Source organism: Cebus imitator, unplaced genomic scaffold, assembly GCF_001604975.1.
Source record: "Cebus imitator isolate Cc_AM_T3 unplaced genomic scaffold, Cebus_imitator-1.0 Scaffold362, whole genome shotgun sequence".
Taxonomy (NCBI): domain Eukaryota; kingdom Metazoa; phylum Chordata; class Mammalia; order Primates; family Cebidae; genus Cebus; species Cebus imitator.
Genome location: NW_016107677.1, coordinates 2,227,045 through 2,246,051, shown reverse-complemented (window position 1 = coordinate 2,246,051; position 19,007 = coordinate 2,227,045). Strand labels below are relative to the sequence as shown.

Genomic DNA, 19,007 nt, shown 5'->3' with positions numbered 1-19,007 from the left:
AATAAAGGAAGGTACTGAAAAAAATAAGAAAAGAGGAAAATAATTTTAGAAGACTAAGAAGATTTAACAAAAGACTCAAGAGAATGGCTTGATGTTGAAAACTACTATTTTAGGTCAGTGTCCCTGGAAATGAACTCTTAGATATGGATTAGCATACAAGAAATTTATTTGGGTATATTCTCAGGGAAAATCACTGTTAAGGGAGTTAAGAAAAGCTGGATTGGGCAGAAGGCAAAGGAGATGTAATTGCATTACAACTTTCAGCAGATAATATCATAAGTTCTGAAGTTAATCACTCCTAAAACTACTACTAAAAAGCAGACATAGTTTTAGTGTGTCTATATTATGCAGAACAGCTATGACCCCACAGACTGAATATAATATTTACAGGGGGAAAATGAAATTAACAGGCTTGAAATTTCTTTAGGAACTCTAAAAGTTCTGTACAAATGGGTTATTTTGGTCATCTACACAGGAATCAAAAGAACAGCCACTGGAATCAGATAATCTTATTTCACTTCTGCCTTTCACAACACTAACTAGTTGACCAAAAGCAAATTACTCTCTCTCTGTGACCAGTTTTTTCATTTCTAGAGTGGCATTAATGACAGCTACTTAATAGAAGTGCTGTGGAGGATTAAATGAAATGAACACATCTGAAGAATAAGTGTAACAACTATTACATAACAACAGTTTGTTAATAGCTGCTATAATAAAAATACTTTTAAAAAAGAAGAGGATCATAATCATTAATTTAGAATTTGCCTTAAATTTTCTTATATTTACTTTGATATCCTGTTTAATTCAATCATGTACAGAACCTAATTCTTACTCCAAAAGCAAAACAACACTTTACTGGAAATTTACCTTTAATGATATATGTGAATTCTGTAATAGCAGGACATCCTTGACTCTTTCTCTGGTTCTTTATATTTGCATAGATACACTATTTCTGGGGTATTTTAGAATATGTTCAAGATGATTCCTTTTATCCCACAAACGCACTGACAAACAACAGATTATAGCATTGAAATGTGTATTGTCAGAGCATTGCTGTTAATCAAATAACTCTGTAGCATGTTTGTACATGTTTTTCATCCGTGCTTGGAAAAAGATGATACAACTTTATTCATGTGTTTACTTGTTTATTTCCTACTGTTATAACAAATCAAGGTGCAGTATCTTAATACATTCCCTTTTCTCTGGCCCTTGGAAAACAGCAAAAATTAATGCTAAATTTAATCCATCAAGTAGTAACTGGAATAAATATTACATATCTAATCTACAGGTTTATTTCTTTGCAGTAATAAACAAATACTTTGTTTTATTTATGTTTGACCAGATTTATTCTGTTCTCCTTTAATGAAAATCTGGGGCTATTTGGCTCCTACAATAAGCTGTCAAGATGAAAAATCCACAGTGTAATGTCAATTTGCAATGCTTGTGGTTCAAAGGGTATTTACAGCACATGATTTATTTTTCAATCACCTAAGATTTAACAAAGAAACTATACCATGATTAATATAAAAAAAAGTGAGCAGTGATTTATTTTTACAAATTTGTCTTGAACAGCATAAAACATGTTATTTCTGATAGTGCCTATTAGGAACAATAGCAATTGAAGTTTGTAAGAGTAAACAATTTAAATCTGCCATAAAAAAGTCAACACCTTAGAAAAAACTGGAACAGATACTCTACTTCCATCCTGTGGAATTATTTCATAGATATTAGATGAAGTGTTGCAAAACATTTTTTCAGGGCTTTCGTTAGGAGAGTAAGTGTCCATTCTTCAAATGCATGTCATCCTTTTAACATATGATTATTCCACAGCCTTTTTTTCCTTTTATATTTAATATATATGCATTTAAATTTGACAAAAATAATTTGGCTGAAATAAAAATAAATAGCTCTTAAATTTCAAATGCCCTCTCAGTTTCGGGAAACAACTTGTGGCAGTTCTTAGCATCAACCTAGGAAAATCTTTAGAATCAATATCCCAGTAATCTAACACTATTCTTTTCAGAATCAAATCTTTTAGACCTGCCTTCAGTGAAGTAAATGCTTGGCTGGATACATAGTAGGTATATTTATTTGTGGGTTACATGAGATATTTTGATATAGGCAAGCAATACATAATAATCACACCAGGGTAACTGGGGTATCCATCACCTCAAGCATTTATCTTTGTGTTGCAAACAATTCAATTATACTCTTCTCCTTATGTTAAATGTACAATTAAATTATTTTTGACTATAGTTACCATGTTGTGCTAGCAAATATGATAGCATATATTATTGAAATTTACAAGGGACATAAATTCTCCTCATGGTATTTTATGTGTTTTCTTGCAAAATTACTTTGGTCTTGTTAGGTTTTAACTATAAAAACTTATTTAACAATCAAGAGCTATAGTTAATTACAGAATTATTCTATTACTAGAAAGCTACGTGTGAATTGATCATTCTTATTCTTTTATTACAAGTATATAATCATTAAATAAGTAGATGTATTTGAGTTGATGTTGAAAGGTATCTAAGATATAATGCGAAGACAAAAAGTAAGCTAGAAAACAGTATATTTTCATAATTATGTAGTGGTACCCATACATTTATTTGTACACTTCCTGATAATGTTAAAACACATTGGGATGTAAATTTTAAAAAGTGTTGCATAATATGCAGCAAACTCAAGTAGTAAGTGGGAATATAAAAAATATTCATTTCTTTTGAGACAGAGTCTCCCTCTGTCACCCAGGTTGGAGGGCAGTGGCTCAATCTCGCCTCCTTGCAAACTCTGCCTCCTAAGTTCAAGCGATTATCCTGCTTCAGCTTCCAGAGTAGCTGGTACTACAGCATGGTTGTACATAGAATAAAAATGGGACACTGGGCGGGGCACAGTGGCTTACACCTGTAATCCTAGCACTTTGGGAGTCCAAGGCGGGTGGATTGCCTGAGTTCAGGAGTTCGAGACCAGCCTGGGCAAAATGGGGAAACCCCATCTCTTCCTGAGTAGCTGGGACTACAGATGCGCACCACTATGCCCAGCTAATTTTTGTATTTTTAGTAGAAATTGGTGTTTTATCATGTTGGCCAGGATGGTCTTGAATTCCTTACCTCAGGGGATTCACCAGACTCAGACTCCTAAAATGCTGGGATTACAGGCATGAGCCAATGCAACCAGCCAAATATTCACTTTTTTTAATACATCTTTTTATCTTACATATCTTTATATGTTTCCTTAAGAGCCAATATTTATATAATAAAACATAGGAAGAAGACAGGTATGTAGACTCACACATCAGCAATGACTAACTCCACAAGGTAGAATTACAGATGCCCTTAATTTACTTCTTGTCTACATTTTAATATCTATATTCATAACAAGAGTTATTAATTTATGTAAATACAAGGTAGAATCATTTTAGTGGACTGATATTAAAAAAACTTTTCTCATTTATTGCATAAACACATCTCACTCCTCATAGATTTTTTTCTATGGAAATATGATTATACAAATATAATTAACATTTATCTGAATAAAATTTATTTATCAATAAAGAACCTTAATTGCATGAGCATTGTTAAATCACCAAACTAAATCTAATACATCACAACTAAGATATTACGTGGCCTCCTCAAGAGCTTCTTCAGTTAATTGCATGGGGATTGAGAATTAAGTTAGTTTTTTGTTTGTTTCTTCTTTTGTTCTGGTGTTTATATCAGTACTTTTGTGTAAAGTTACAAGTAATGGCAATGAATAACAACATAGATATTTTCATACGTAATATTATAGAAATACATTGTGAACAATAACTTCTATATATACAAAATACTGAAAATAATAAAAAGTTTTAGAAAGTATTCTGTAAGCCCTTGTTTTAGATCTCTTCTTCCTTTGTTTCAATAACAGGCTTTAATAATCACTCTTTCTTATGAAACGTGAATATTTAGGTGTTACTGTTTTTAAATTTTTGTATCATTAAATATGCAATGCATCATTTCCTAATAATCCTCTCAACTTCTTTACTATTAGCATTTTTTTTTCAACTTTCAGCTTTCCTTTGCCGCTTCAATCATCTCCAGCAATATTTAAGATCTCTGATAGCTAATGGTAAATCTGAGAACATTTTCTGGACTCGAGCCAATCATAGTATCTTTAAATAATATTTATATATTACAAGCTTGCCAGCTACTTACCAGGGCATAACAAAAGATAAATATACACTCCTCTACTACCACCACTAAAAGAAACCAATTATCTGACTGCTAGTGACCTAATTTTTGCATAGCTCTTTATAATTCTCATCATCATGTTATAGCAATATGATTTATTAATCCTTCTGGCATTTTTCTCCTTGACAGCTTCTCAGCTGCTGTTACATTCTACTTGGATGGGTAAGTACTATATACAATTTTGAAACTGCACATCAGTTTTATATGTTGAGACTTTATTTGCTTTAAACACTCAGTGTCTACTAAGGTAGAATAATTTGGATTTAACAATATGAAAGATAAAAATTATTGTTAAGGGTTCAACATAGATGAGAATGAAGAAAATGCATATTTGAAGATGTGACTACAATGGAGCCTTTCAATATGTTTAACTCAGGGTGGGTTAAAATATAATTCATATCTTAGTTTATATAAACCATAGCATTTTACTTCAAATGGGAAATATACTTTTTAGTCCTCTGCAGGCTTTTAGGTATACTGAAATACTTCTGTACAGAAATATTTTTTCTATAATATCTAAAACCGTACACCTTTTTAAGCAACAACTGTATGTTTTCACATCAATTTTTAATTGTCAAAAATTAGCTATAATCATCAATACAGGTGGTAAATTATCTATCTATATATGTAACTACCACATTTTCATTACAATAAAATTCAATTTGATGTTTTGTACATATTATACATATTAAACAGAAACAAGAACAGAACAAAAATATTAGAAAGGAATATGCACATATGAACAAACACCCGATTAATAATTCACTACAGCTGTACTCTAAACAAGGTTGTATTGCTACAATGTATGGCAAAAAAAAGGAGAAATATTTAGATTGTATAGTTCTCTTTGTCCAGTAAAAAAACAAAAAATCCACCATTGTTGCTTAATGTGAATGGACACATTTCTTGATGCCAGTGAATCAGAAGGAGTTTAGGCATATAAAATATATTAGGTAATATCGTATTGTGAACCACAAATTTGCACAGCAATGTTATTTAAGTGAGCAATTTACATTTTTGGATCTCTATTTGACCTGTCACCTGCACATTGACATTCCATCTCTATAAATTTATTCCTTAAGCTAGAGAAACATTTATTGTAAGAAATAAAGATAATGTGGATTCATGTGACTTCCTTATGACCTAATTTAATAAAATTATTCTAAAATGATAAAAGGAAGACATAGTTATATTTATGACATAATCTGCTCAAATTTCCAATGTTTTAAACTTTCTTTTGTCAAGTGACAGATGATGTTTCTGTTGTAACTATCGGAATTTTTGAGACGAGCATTTCAAGGAGCTCCAGTTTCAATTGGAAAGGATCCATAATCTTAAAACACTGGACATTCTACTGTGAAGGATTTTAAATGTGATTATATATTTCTCTAATATTCATAAGTATTCTATTTATTCATAAAGGTAAAGCAGCAAATTAATTCCTAGTAGTCTAGGAGAAATGCAACTTAGAATCTTTTCCATATTTGGAAAGGTTGTTTGAAAAGCCAGAATTCTTCAGCATCTTACTGTAAAGTCGTAATTTGTGTCTACCCTATTTTAATCATAGGTGTGACAACAGCATGGTTTTGTATGGAATAATAGTGGGGCGCTGGGCTGGGCACAGTGGCTCACGCCTGTAACCCTAGCACTCTGGGAGGCCAAGGCAGGTGGATTGCCTGAGTTCAGGAGTTCAAGACCAGCCTAGGCAAAACTGTGAAACCCCGTCTCTACTAAATTACACAAGAAATTAGCCGGGCATGGCTACGTGTGCCTGTAGTCCCAGCTACCCAGGAGGCTGAGGCAGGAGAATCACTAGAATCTGGAAGGTGGAGATGGCAGTGAACCGAGATCATGCCACTGCATACCAACCTGGGCAACAGGGCAAGACTCCATCTCTACATGTACACGTATACGCACACGGTGTGTCGGGGTGCTGATGATTTAGCCTCTGTGTTTTCCAATTTCTTGTGGAGTCTTTAATCTGGTCTGGTCTGACTCAAAATCATTGTCACTTATACCCAAATTGTTTAAGGATAAGGATGTGATATTCTTCACTGAGTTCAGAGAACTGGCATGTAACTAACAGAACCAATTAAGTAACAATTTCGCATAGTTTCTCGGTCATTAAAAAATGGAGAAAATGAGGAAAATCTAGTGTACTCTAGCTTCTAAGGAAGTAAATTCCTCAGTTTAAGTCTCTTCTTTTACAGCATATAACAAAGCAAATCAAGTAGTAGACAATTCCATGATATTCAGATATTTTGACTTTTAAAACACTAGCTGTTAAGCTATTAATAACTGTGCGAGATCACATTAAATTCAAGTGATGTTGATTATTTTAAATGGATAAAATTTTATGTATTGTGTACGTGATGTTTCAAAGTACTTATACATTGTGAAATGGTTGAATCTAGCTAGTTAAAAATGCATTATCTCATATAGTTATCATTTTGTGATAAGAACACTTAACATCTGCTTTCAACACGGAAGTATAGAGTAGCATGGTGGTTACTAGAGGCTCGGCTGGATTGGGTGCAGCGGTGTTGGGAAGATGTTGGTCAACTGATGAAAAGTTACAGTTAGATAGGTAGAATAAGTTCAGAAGATAGCAATGATTTTTAAGCTTTCAGTAATTTAATAAATAACTTACATTGACATCTAACATGACATTTCACCATAATTGAAGCCTATCTTTCAAACATAGCATATCTTATTTTTATTTTGAATGTCATACAAATGAACTAACGAATATGCGACTCCAATTACTGCATGTATTATGTAGACACTCAGGCATTTATTGACAGTTATTTTTAGTGAAAAAAAATTATCATAATCAACCTATACATAATGCTGCTGTTTAAATAATTAATATAATGTGGTAGGCCAGAGAGGTGGGGGTCCCAAAAGATGGCTCTGCAAGTAATATCAACAAATTGAAAGCATTAGATGATCCAGTTTTTGAAACACTTGATATTGAACAAAAATTAGGTTCAGAAAATTGTTAAAGACGTCTGTAATTTTATCAAAGACCAATTGCATCATTAAAGCATTACATGATGGGGAGGAACAACAGTGCTGAGGAGGTCATAAAGATAGTTGTATGCATCCAGAAGTCAAGAATTTAAAAGAATGAGTGTTGGAGTGCTCATTTGCCACAAATGATTTTGAACCATAATTAATATAGAAGTATTCATTTTGAATCATAATGGCAACATTTTGTACTTAAAAGTTATATAAATGGTAAAAAGCCATGACAATGTATGTTTATACAAGTTTGGAGTTTTTCAATATGTTATAAAAGCTAAATTTATAATGCATGGGTATTGTATGGAACAAACATATTTTAATTTTATCTAAACAAGAAAAAACTTACACATAGACAATTTCTGAAATCTTTTCAGAGAGGAACAATTTAATTACATGCTTCTTGCATATTTACCAATGAACTTTAAGGCAGTTGTTACATTGTATTTGTATTACAACCTCCCTAGAACTAAAAAGCATTATAATAACATTTGACCATTTTAATTGAAATATTTTAAAAATTAAACTGTTAGAAAAAAAATGATAAGGAAAAGGAGACTCTCTGTCAGGGGTTGACTTATGTCCTCCCCAAACTCATGTATTTAGTTACCCAATGCCATAGAACATGACCATATTTGAAAATAGTGTCTTTATAGAGGTATTTAAGTTAAAATAGGGTCACTAGAGTGATCCCTGACCCAATATAATAGGTACTTATTAAAAGCAGAAATTCAGACATTCAGACTCATGCAGAAGGAAGACAATGTGAAGAAACACAGCAAGAAGATGCCCAACTACAGTCAAAGAGCCACTGAGGCTACTAAAACCAGGAGACAGGCCTGAAATAGACCCTTTTCCAGAGCCTTCAAAGGGACATCTTGATTTCAAACTTCTAGCCTCCAGAATTTTCAGACAATAAATTTCTGATGTTCTTAGCCAATCAGTTTGTGGCACTATGTTTTGGCAGCCCTAGAAAACTAATGCATTATCTTAACCAATGTTTCTTGTCTAAGATAGAGCTTTCCTTTCCATAACATCCACAGTGGCTTAGGGAATTTATGTAAGAAATCTTACACTGTAAATATTTATTTATAAATTTCTGAGGTCCAGTGATGAAACTAGCAATATTAGTTGATTGATATTCTTAAAATGCAGAATAATGAGAGACAACTTTGCTAGTCAATTGATATAACAATTACTGAATAAACATTTTGTGATAGAGCTATCAGTGTATAAAATAATTGTATAGATTTGAATCACATGAATTCAACCCCAGTATTACACATATGTCCCTATATTCTTCTCAAGAAATCCAAATAATTAACAGGACAACACCTGGGTTTAGCATCAGAATATGGTATTCTCCCTATGAATACCATATATTGGACCTATATTCTCCATATGAATACCATATTCTACCCACTAAAATACCTCAGATAATTTTATGTATACCAATTAGTAAGGACCCAGTTTTCAACCCTTGATAACCTCCAAAACCAGAATAAGGGATCCTCATTTGACCTGGAGTTAATTTTTGAGGTTTGTGAATAAACTAAATCAGGTCACTGCTTTTGTTTTTGTTTGCTACTTGGAGGGAGCAGAGTAAAGCAATGCCGAGACATGAATAGAGATGTAGACTTCTTTAGTAACAACAGCCAATATATTCTTTTTTTTTTTTTTTTGAAACAAGCTCTGTTATTATTTTAGAGTTGACTTTTGATAAATCCATTAAAAAACTATTGACTTGGTGGAATGTCATACTTTGGGACTTCCAGGTTATTCTTTGAAGTGGTCTTGATAGGAAGCTATGTGTTCACAAAATGTATTAAGCTGGGGGAAATAAAGCATTTCAATAAATGTTTTTTTTTTTTTTTTTTGTGTGTATTTACTTTTTCAGCAAGTTAGTTCATTTTCAAGAAAAGATCCTACAACAGAATTATAAATTTTCAATGTTTTGTTGGCATCTACAAGATGATCCTCAACTTCAGATGCTTAAGTGCTGTAAGGACACTGGCTCTGTTTTACTCTGTCCTTTAAGATCCTTGGGAAAAGATGCATGCTTACAGTCCTCTCTGGCCTGTAGCAATGCCACAGTTCCCTCTTTCAGTTAGCTCCCTGCTTGCTTTCTGTCATGCATAGTTAACAGTGCCCTCCCTCCTGCTGTCATCCTAATTTCTCTAGTTCTTGAGATCACTGGTGGGAGAACAGAACCATTACTAAAAGATGACTGCAAAGTGCTAAAGTGCTCATCCAGCCATAACATTCTTCTATTTACTGTCCTTGTTATTTATGTTGATATTTGTTTAATGTAGGATGTAAGAGCTTGACATATGGGGTGATTTAGCAACACCAGGGAAATAAATATTATACAAAGTTCTATCATTGAATGACATGAGATTAATAACATCTGGGCTAACTATTCTACCCATATCAAGTATCACAATCATAGATTTGAATATACTCCTTTAAAATATATAGTATTAGATTTCATTGAACCATGGTGTACTACATAAATAGAATACACTTAAACAATCAGGGACCCAGTTTGGATCATCTGGCAAACCTCATTTTTTGTTGTTGTTGTTCACTCTTACGTTATCGAAAGCCTTATGGTCATTTTAAGACAAAAACATTCCCAATTCAGTAAAATTTGAATAATCCACCCCATAGATTAATCAAATTCTGAACCTAATTTGAAGTTACGTGTTTTCCTCTTTCTCACTAAGGTACTTTGTAGTGTAAGGCAGATAAATTATTCTTCACTCTTTCCTAGCTCCCCAGTCCATACTAAACTTGCTAGCCAAAGATTCTTCTAAATCTATGGTCAAGATAGGGGAGAGAAGAGAGGAAAATGGCTAAGAATATTTGAAATGTGAATTGAAGCTTCTGAGCCAGATGAATTGCTCTAGTCTACTTATTTTTCTTACGGTGCATTTGGTGTCTCAAATTTCTCAGACTCCCCCTCCCTTTTATAGGCAGGGCTTCTCTTAATTAAGTTTCTTCTAATTAACCCTCAAATGGTGACATAATGCACCTACAGCCTTGACTAAAATCTTCAGGTCCTGCAAGGTTACTCTTTTGGAAGAGATTCTTTTCTAAATGATTACAGGCCAGTGTGCTTCCTGCTGGATCCACATATGGTGCATCACATTCTCGCATGGTTGATTCATCATGGGGGCAAAACTGATTATTTTGCACTTGCCATCTTCTCTGTTTGCCGTTTGGATTTTTCATGCATGAGTCAATAACAATTCTCCAGTGGCCTCATACCCTTCTGCAAATACATATCAGATTCTTAATTGGTCAAAGTTTCTCTCACTACATTTGGATTAATTTTACCCTCCATGTTTTGATGTTGAATACATAAGTGAGGTATGGGGAAGGGCATAGTATACAAGTTACTAATCAGCTCTCTCTGAGGACATCTTCCTTAAATATTATAGTTTATTATTTCCAAACTCTCAACCACCATGTATCCTTGATGTGAGGAGGGAATTCATTTTAATTATCTGCTTGAATTTCTATAAATGAGCCCTCTATTTTATAATGACTAAGACCAAATTTCATTTTTAACATGCTATTATATCAGTTGATATTCTAGAATTGTGTTTCATATTTTAGAATTTTCCTCAGCTAACTAATAAGTGCCTTAAGGTCATAAACCATGTCCTGTTCCTGTTTTTTTTTTTTTTTTTTTTTTTTTTTTTCTTATTGCTCCTGACACAGATAAGCCATCATTAATAAATTTTGGATGGATGATTGATTTAGACTTTAAAAAGAGACAAAGGGTAGTAAGGCGCTAGATCATGATGGGGAAAACCTGAATGATGAACAGATGATGTAGATATTAATATTAACAAAACCTAATTGGGGAAGTACTTTAAAATAACATATAGGACATTGTGGTAGTTTTAAAATTCACCAGTTCTTTGACTCTCCTTCCCATCAGGAGGTCAAGTTTGTGTGCAGTAACTTGAACCTGAGGGCTTTGTAGGACTGTTTCAATAAATACATTGTAGAATAATTGATATTGTATAACTTTGAGACTACATTATAAAAGATCATGCAGCTTCCGTACGTCTCTCTTGGAACACTTGATTTGGGAGATGTTAGTTACCAAGAAATGCAGCAACCCTGAGGATGCCATGTAGAGATATAACAAAGCAAGAAAGTTGGTAAAGGATATATTTAATCTTAAATCATATTTAGAGAAAATGAAAAGAAATCAGAATTCCCTTTGTTCTTTATCCCCAACCAACCACCTCCATACTATTTCTCAGTCTGAGGCGCTCTCATTTGCAAAACATTTTTAAATTAATACACATTTTATAATCAAAGATCAAATTCAAGATGAGCCTCTGTTAAGGATCCCAAAAGACCTAAGGTTGAGTTTTATAGACTCTCTCAAAGAGTCCAAAAGCCTCTTAGTGATGCCAAGGTTGTTCTTCACAGATAATGTCTGTGAATTAATAGGAGATCTAACATTTTTAATGGCTTTTCCCACAATATCCTCGAGATCTGTGAGTGTATTTTTTCTAATAGAAAGAATTACACATTATTTCATTAAAAATCCACATAATTTTTAAAAACTTTTATCAGGTAGATCTGTAAGAATAGGGACAGTATAACATTTAAAAGGAAGTTGAATTTCAGGATTTCCATGAGCAAAAAGCTAGCTGAGAACACTCAGCTGCAAACACCAATCATTTCTTAGGAGAAAGGAAGGATGACTCAGACAACAGAATCAAGATCCAGAAGGCAGACCAAAGGGCTTTGATAAATCATTCTCAGGCAATAAGACTGAGCCATCATAAAGAAACTGGTAACATGTACTCAGTTGGATTTCAGAATTGCTATGAATCAGTGACCCTGATTGCCTCCATTTTATCTATTTAGAATGAAATTGTATCAGTTCTATATGTGAGCCATCAGTGTATGTTGGCTATATGGTGGGCAGATAACTTGTCTCTTTAGATCGTAGATCTTCAAATTGAGAGGAACAGCACTGAAGGAACTGTACTGAAAGAACCACAGGTGCAGAGCTTCTTATGTGGATGGATCTGATTTATTTTTTTTTCCCATTTATTTATTTTATTGTATTTTAGGTTTTGGGGTACATGTGAAGAACATGCAAAATTGTTGCATAGGAACACACCTGGCAGTGTGATTTGCTGCCTTCCTCCCCATCACCTACATCTGGCATTTCTCCCCCTGCTATCCCCCCCAGCTCCCCACCCCCCACCGTCCCTCCCCTATTTCCCCCCAACTGACCCCAGTGTGTAGTGCTCCCCTCCCTTTGTCCATGTGCTCTCATCGTTCAACACCCGCCTATGAGTGAGAACATGCGGTGTTTGATCTTCTGCTCTTCTGTCAGTTTGCTGAGAATGATGGTTTCCAGGTTCATCCATGTCCCCACAAAGGACCCAAACTCATCGTTTTTGATGGCTGCATAATATTCCATGGTGTATATGTGCCACATTTTCCCTATCCAGTCTATCGTCGATGGGCATTTGGGTTGGTTCCAGGTCCTTGCTATTGTAAACAGTGCTGCAATGAACATTCGTGTACACGTGTCCTTATAGTAGAACGATTTGTAATCCTTTGGATATATACCCAGTAATGGGATTTCTGGGTCAAATGGAATTTCTATTTCTATGTCCTTGAGGAATCGCCACACTGTCTTCCACAATGGTTGAACTAATTTACACTCCCACCAACAGTGTAAAAGTGTTCCTACTTCTCCACATCCTCTCCAGCATCTGCTGTCTCCAGATTTTTTAATGTTCGCCATTCTTACCGGCGTGAGATGGTATCTCAATGTAGTTTTGATTTGCATTTCTCTTATGACCAGTGATGATGAACATTTTTTCATATGTTTGTTGGCCTCACGTATGTCTTCTTTTGTAAAGTGTCTGTTCATATCCTTTGCCCACTTTTGAATGGGCTTGCCCGGATCTGATTTAGATAACAGATTACTGAAACCTCAAACCTGAGTGTGATGCTGCAATGTACGAGACATTTGAAAGTCTTGAAAGGGAGTGTGTTTTGCATGTGGTAATATTATAAGTACTTGTGATATGAAGGTAAACTATGTCCTCAAGTTATTTGATGATATTCATTCATTTAAGAGGTGGGGGCTATGTTAACTTTCCTTGAACCTGAACAGGATATTGTGACTGCCTTGAAAAACAGAATATGGTAGAAAAAAATACTGTACAACTTTAGAGGAAAATTTATTCAGCTTCTCCCAGTCTTTCTGGGGACATGATCTTTTTAAGAGAGTAACCCTCATATAAAGAAACTCAGCTACCTTGAGGCCACCATGTAGAACTGTAATCCCCAACCCCTTTGGCACTAGGAAGGAGTTTCATAGAAGATAATTTTTCCATGGATGGGGTGGGAGACAGATGGTTTTGGGATGAAACTTGTCCCACCTCAGATAAACAGGCATTAGATTCTCTTAAGGAGCATGGACCCTAGATCCCTTATGTAGGATTCTTGCTCCTATAAGAATCTAATGCCCCAGTTGATCTGACAGGCGGTGAAGCTCAGGTGGTAATGCTCCCTTGCCTGATGCTCACCTTCTGCTGTGCAGCCTGGTTCCTAACAGGCCACAGACCAGTATTGGTCCATGGTCAGGGGATTAGGGACTCCTGATGTAGAGAGAACAGACAAAGAAAAAATATACAGAGAGGAGATGTCCATGCAGCCCCTACTGTTTCAGAACTAGTTTAATTCTTTCTAGCCCAGGCTGTGTCTATGCAAGGGATAGGGCTTTTAAGATAAACCATCTTCAGACATTGTGTGACTGCTACGGCATGAGAGACACAGGTGAGACACTGACTTGCTGAGCGTACTCAACTGCCGAGTTCATGAACAAAATAACTGATTGCTAATGTTTTAAGCTACTGTTTGGAGCTTTTATACCAAAGTAGGTAACCAAAACAAGAATATTGAAATATTGAGAACTATTTTTGTTGTTGTTTTAAGAAAAAACAAAAAATGGGTCAGTTACAGAGTTTATTGTACTATCACGGTTTGGATCAAGGTTTCTCAGCAATGGTGTATTGGCATTTTAATCCAGACAATTTTGTTGTGTGGGACTTGCCTGCTCATTGCAGGCTGTTTAAGAGCATCACTGGCTTGATTCAATAGAGAATACAACCTTCCCACCCTCAAATATGATCACTCAAAATGTCTAGAGACATTGCCAAATGCCTTCTGGGGACAAAATTCCTCCTGATTAAAATAACTGGTTAACATAAATTTGCAGAAAGAATAGTAAGGGAAAAGAAACCTAGAAAAGAAGAGTATAAAATTTTCTTAACCAAAAAATTATATCAAATCCCGTAATAATAAACTGTGAAGTAGAAACAGTATTGAAACAAGAACGTTCTAGAATTGGATGCTGTTTGCAAAATAATCAAAATATTCATGCTACTCATACATATGTAAGTATAGCAAATTAGGTTTCCATTAAGTTATGGATTTGTTGAGGCTCACCGTGAATGTTTACTTCTTGCACCTTTCGCCCTCTTATTTCATGCTTCAGCTGATTTTTCATGTTAACTTCTATTGTTTCAATAAAAACGCTTCTATAAATTAATGACTTTCCAAGAAATGAGTTTTATTTTGTCGCACGTGAAGTTATTTAACCTCACAACTTAGTATTTTAGCCTTTTGAAATACTTATCTGGAAAAAATTACTAATTGAGACTAACAAAATATGCTTTGTATTTCTGATAGTATAATCAACTTCAAAATTTTGAAGATAATTTCAAGGCAACCTACAATTCAGAAAGGAAATAATATCAGAACTGTTAGTCATGGAAAAGGAACAAAGGGGTTAGTTTTAAAAGTGAGGGAAAACTAAGTTTTAATACAAAATTCTTGCTTTCTCTTGTAGTATCAATGTTTTAAATTATTGACATTTCTATTTTTTCAAATTTTATTAAATTTATACTCATGTGTGAGGCATTTAAGAATGAATTCTGTGTAGTTTATTGTAATTTGTTAATTTGCTCCAAGTTTTTCTTTCTGAGCAAGTTTTGTAATAATTAGAAGTTTTTCTTTTTTATCTCTCCTTTTTAAAAAATTGTGCTCTGAGGCAGAGGAAGTCCATTGGCCAAAAGGAGAACAAAACATTTGATTATTTTTTTCCCATTCTGTGGTCAGTTTCAAATGATGGTTGTCACAAACCAGGAGAAACAATAATTGGGTTAGAGCAAATTCATATTAATTAGAGCAAATCTATCATTAGTACAATGATAACAGCTTAGTGTGTAGTATACAGTGCTAGGAGGTAAGAAGAATCAACTGCATATTTAAAGGTCAAGGAATACCCAACTCCCAATATTGGCATATTTTTGTTTATAGTGGAAGCCCAGATAAACTAGTGCCTTATCTTAGTCTCAACTTAACTTTCAAATATATGAAACATTATCTTTCACTTGGTAACTGGCATCTCCCTATTGTAAGGTATGTATCTGTCATCAGGTGACAGCTACCACTTATCAGAGGAATAGGACATTTGTTGCACAGAGCATTCAAAGAGATTAAATCCATTTTTCTCCTTTCTACAAATTTTGTATAGTACAATGACATATGAATCAATTGGTAAACTATTAATAACTTCTAGATGAGTTTAGCCCCTTCATTTTTCAGAAGGGAAAGGAACTGTAGAGCTGAATAGATCTGGCGTGCCAGTATATTTACCCTTTTACAACTGCTTTTCCTTTTAGTGTTACTTTCTTTTTTGCAAGGGCAAGATACTAAATAAGATGAGATGATTTATATTTTGTCGCATTTGCTTTCAAAGATTAATGAGCACCACCGAAAGGAATAAAAAAAGATATTAGGTAGAGCCAATTTAGGAAGCAGAGGCAGTAGTTAATACATGAAGTAAAATTACCCTGCATGTTTTCCAACAAAATTGTTTCTTTCTTAGTTTTCATGTTTATTTGAATTAATTTAGCATGAATTAAATAGTTTTAATTAATAGTAAATTAATAGTTTGTCCTGTTTAATGTTTATACATGCCTCGTTTATGGGATAACTGATGATTTATAAACACCTTTGGCAATTAGTGGGCAGTTTACTGTATCTTTTGGAAAACCAGTGGGGCAATTTTTCACAATAACAACAAAATACAGTATACCAACATATGATATAGTTATCTGCCTGAAACAACACAACTTACATTATAAGTAGATTAACTAATTTCAGGTGCATAAATTGAAACAAATAATAACACAATTTCTAGTTTCGTTTGCTCTTTCCTTTTTAGAAACACATCAACACTACTTGATTTGAAAGTACATTTTTGTAAAAGACCAATATTTCACCTTCTGAAATTTAGGTAACGTGATTACTAAACTTTAACCTTTCATACACAAGAATAGTAATCTAAAACTGATGCAGACCTAAGACACCAAATAAGGCTAAAGTATATGTAGAGACAGAGTAAAAAGAGTGGACTTCATTAGATATATGTACAGTAAATTTTGCTTAGAAAAAGAAATGTATACAAGAATAATGCTTAAGAGCCTAAGTGTAGAAATCTGTCAGATTTGAAATTGAAGCTTGGGTCTGAAATTTTATTTTTCTGTGATTATTCTTTGATGTTTGCACATACCATAAGATGGAGCAAGACTGACTTTCTAAAAGTTTAAATTTGTTATTCAAGTATAATATACATACAGAAAAACATATAGTTTGGTGGTTTGCACAAACCTCAAATAATAGTATAATCAGCACTCAGATCAAGAAACAGCACATTACCAACAGCCAGAATATTCCCTTATGTTCCTCACCCATCAGCCACTGCCACTCCCTCCCCAAAATAGCCTTTACTGTGATTTATTTTGTTTTTATTCTCTCAGAATTTTTTTATTGATACATAATATTGGTATATACTTATGGGGTACATGTGATATTTTAATACATGCATACAGTGTGTAATAATCAAGTTAGGGCATTTAGGGTATTTGTCACCTCAAACTATCATTTCTTTGTGTTGGGAACATTTCACATATTCTCTGTAGATATTTTCAAATATACAGTGTCTTATTGTTAACTACAGTCATCCTACCATGTTATCAAACACTAGAACTTGTTCTTTCTATCTAACAGTATGTTGGTACCCATTAACCAACCTCGCTCTCTACATACCCTTTCAAGTTTCTGATAACTATGAATCTACTCACTACCTCGATGATACCAACTTTTTCCACTCCCACAAATGAGTGAGAACTTGGGAAGTTCGTCTTTCTGTGCCTATCTTATTTTACTTAACATAATGACCTCCAGTTCCATCAATGTTGCTGCAAATGACAGGATTTCCTTCTTTTATATGGCTGGATAATATTCCAATATGTATATATGCCACACTTCCTTTATTCATCCACTGATGGACACTTAGGTTGATTCCATATCTTGGCTATTGTAAATAGTGATACAATAAACATGGGGTGCTGATAAATCTTTGATATACAGCTGCCCTTTCCTTTGGATAAATACCCAGTAGTGGTATTGCTGGGTCATATAATAGTTTTATTTTTAGTTTTTTTGAGAAATCTCCATGTAGTTTTCTATAATGACTGTACTAATTTACATTCCCACCAGCAGTATATAAAAGTATGCCTTTCTCCCTATGCTCGACAGCATTTGTTATCTTTTTTTTTCTCCATAAGAATTTTTTATTGCATTTTAGGTTTGGGGGTACATGTGAAGAACATGCAAGATTGATGCATAGGTACACATATGGCAGTGTGATTTGCTGCCTTCCTCCCCATCACCTATATCTGGCATTTCTCCCCATGCTATCTCTTCCCAACTCCCCATCCCCCACTGTCCCTCCCCTATTTCCCCCCAATAGACCCCAGTGTGTGATGCTCCCCTCCCTGTGTCCATGTCTTCTCATTGTTCAACACCCACCTATGAGTGAGAACAAGTGGTGTTTGATTTTCTGTTCTTGCGTCAGTTTGCGAGAATGACGGTTTCCAGGTTCATGCATGTCCCTACAAAGGACACAAACTCATCGTTTTTGATGGCTGCATAATATTCCATGGTGTATATGTACCACATTTTCCCTGTCCAGTCTATCATCGATGGGCATTTGGGTTGGATCCAGGTCTTTGCTATTGTAAACAGTGCTGCAATGAACATTTGTGTGCATGTGTCCTTATAGTAGAACGAGTTATAATCCTTTGGATATATACCCAGTAATGGGATTGCTGGGTCAAATGGAATTTCTATTTCTAGGTCCTTGAGGAGTTGCCACACTGTCTTCCACAACGGCTGAACTAATTTACACTCCAGCCAACAGTGTAAAAGTGTTCCTATTTCTCCACATCCTCTCCAGCATCTGTCTCCAGATTTTTTAATGATTGCTATTCTAACTGGCATAAGATGGTATCTGAATGTAGTTTTGATTTGCATTTCTCTAATGACCAGTGATGATGAGCATTTTTTCATATGTTTGTTTGCCTCACGTATGTCTTCTTTGTAAAGTATCTGTTCATATCCTTCACCCACTTTTGAATGGGCTTCTTTGTTTTGTTCTCGTAAATGTTTTAGTTCTTTGTAGATTCTGGATACCAGCCCTTTGTCCTATGGGTAGACTGCAAAAATTTGTTTCCATTCTGTTGGTTGTGGATTCACTGTTTTTTTTTTTTTTTTTTTTTTTTTTTTTTTTTTTTTTTTTTTTTTTTTTTTTTTTTTTTTTTTTTTTTTTTTTTTTTTTTTTTTTTT

General features: G+C 34.2%; 1 protein-coding gene across 5 annotated transcripts in view; it reads left to right on the top strand.

Annotated features, from left to right (window-relative positions):
* MGAT4C (MGAT4 family member C) overlaps positions 1–19,007 on the top strand; it is a 769,261-nt gene that overhangs the window by 15,972 nt on the left and 734,282 nt on the right. For 3 of the 5 annotated variants that reach the window (XM_037730812.1, XM_037730806.1, XM_037730809.1), the window contains exon 1: positions 4,339–4,394. The gene's annotated coding sequence lies outside the window, so the exon portion shown is untranslated. Of the gene's footprint in view, positions 1–4,338; positions 4,395–19,007 lie in introns of those variants that run through there. The other 2 variants (XM_037730808.1, XM_037730807.1) reach the window with 1 other exon arrangement.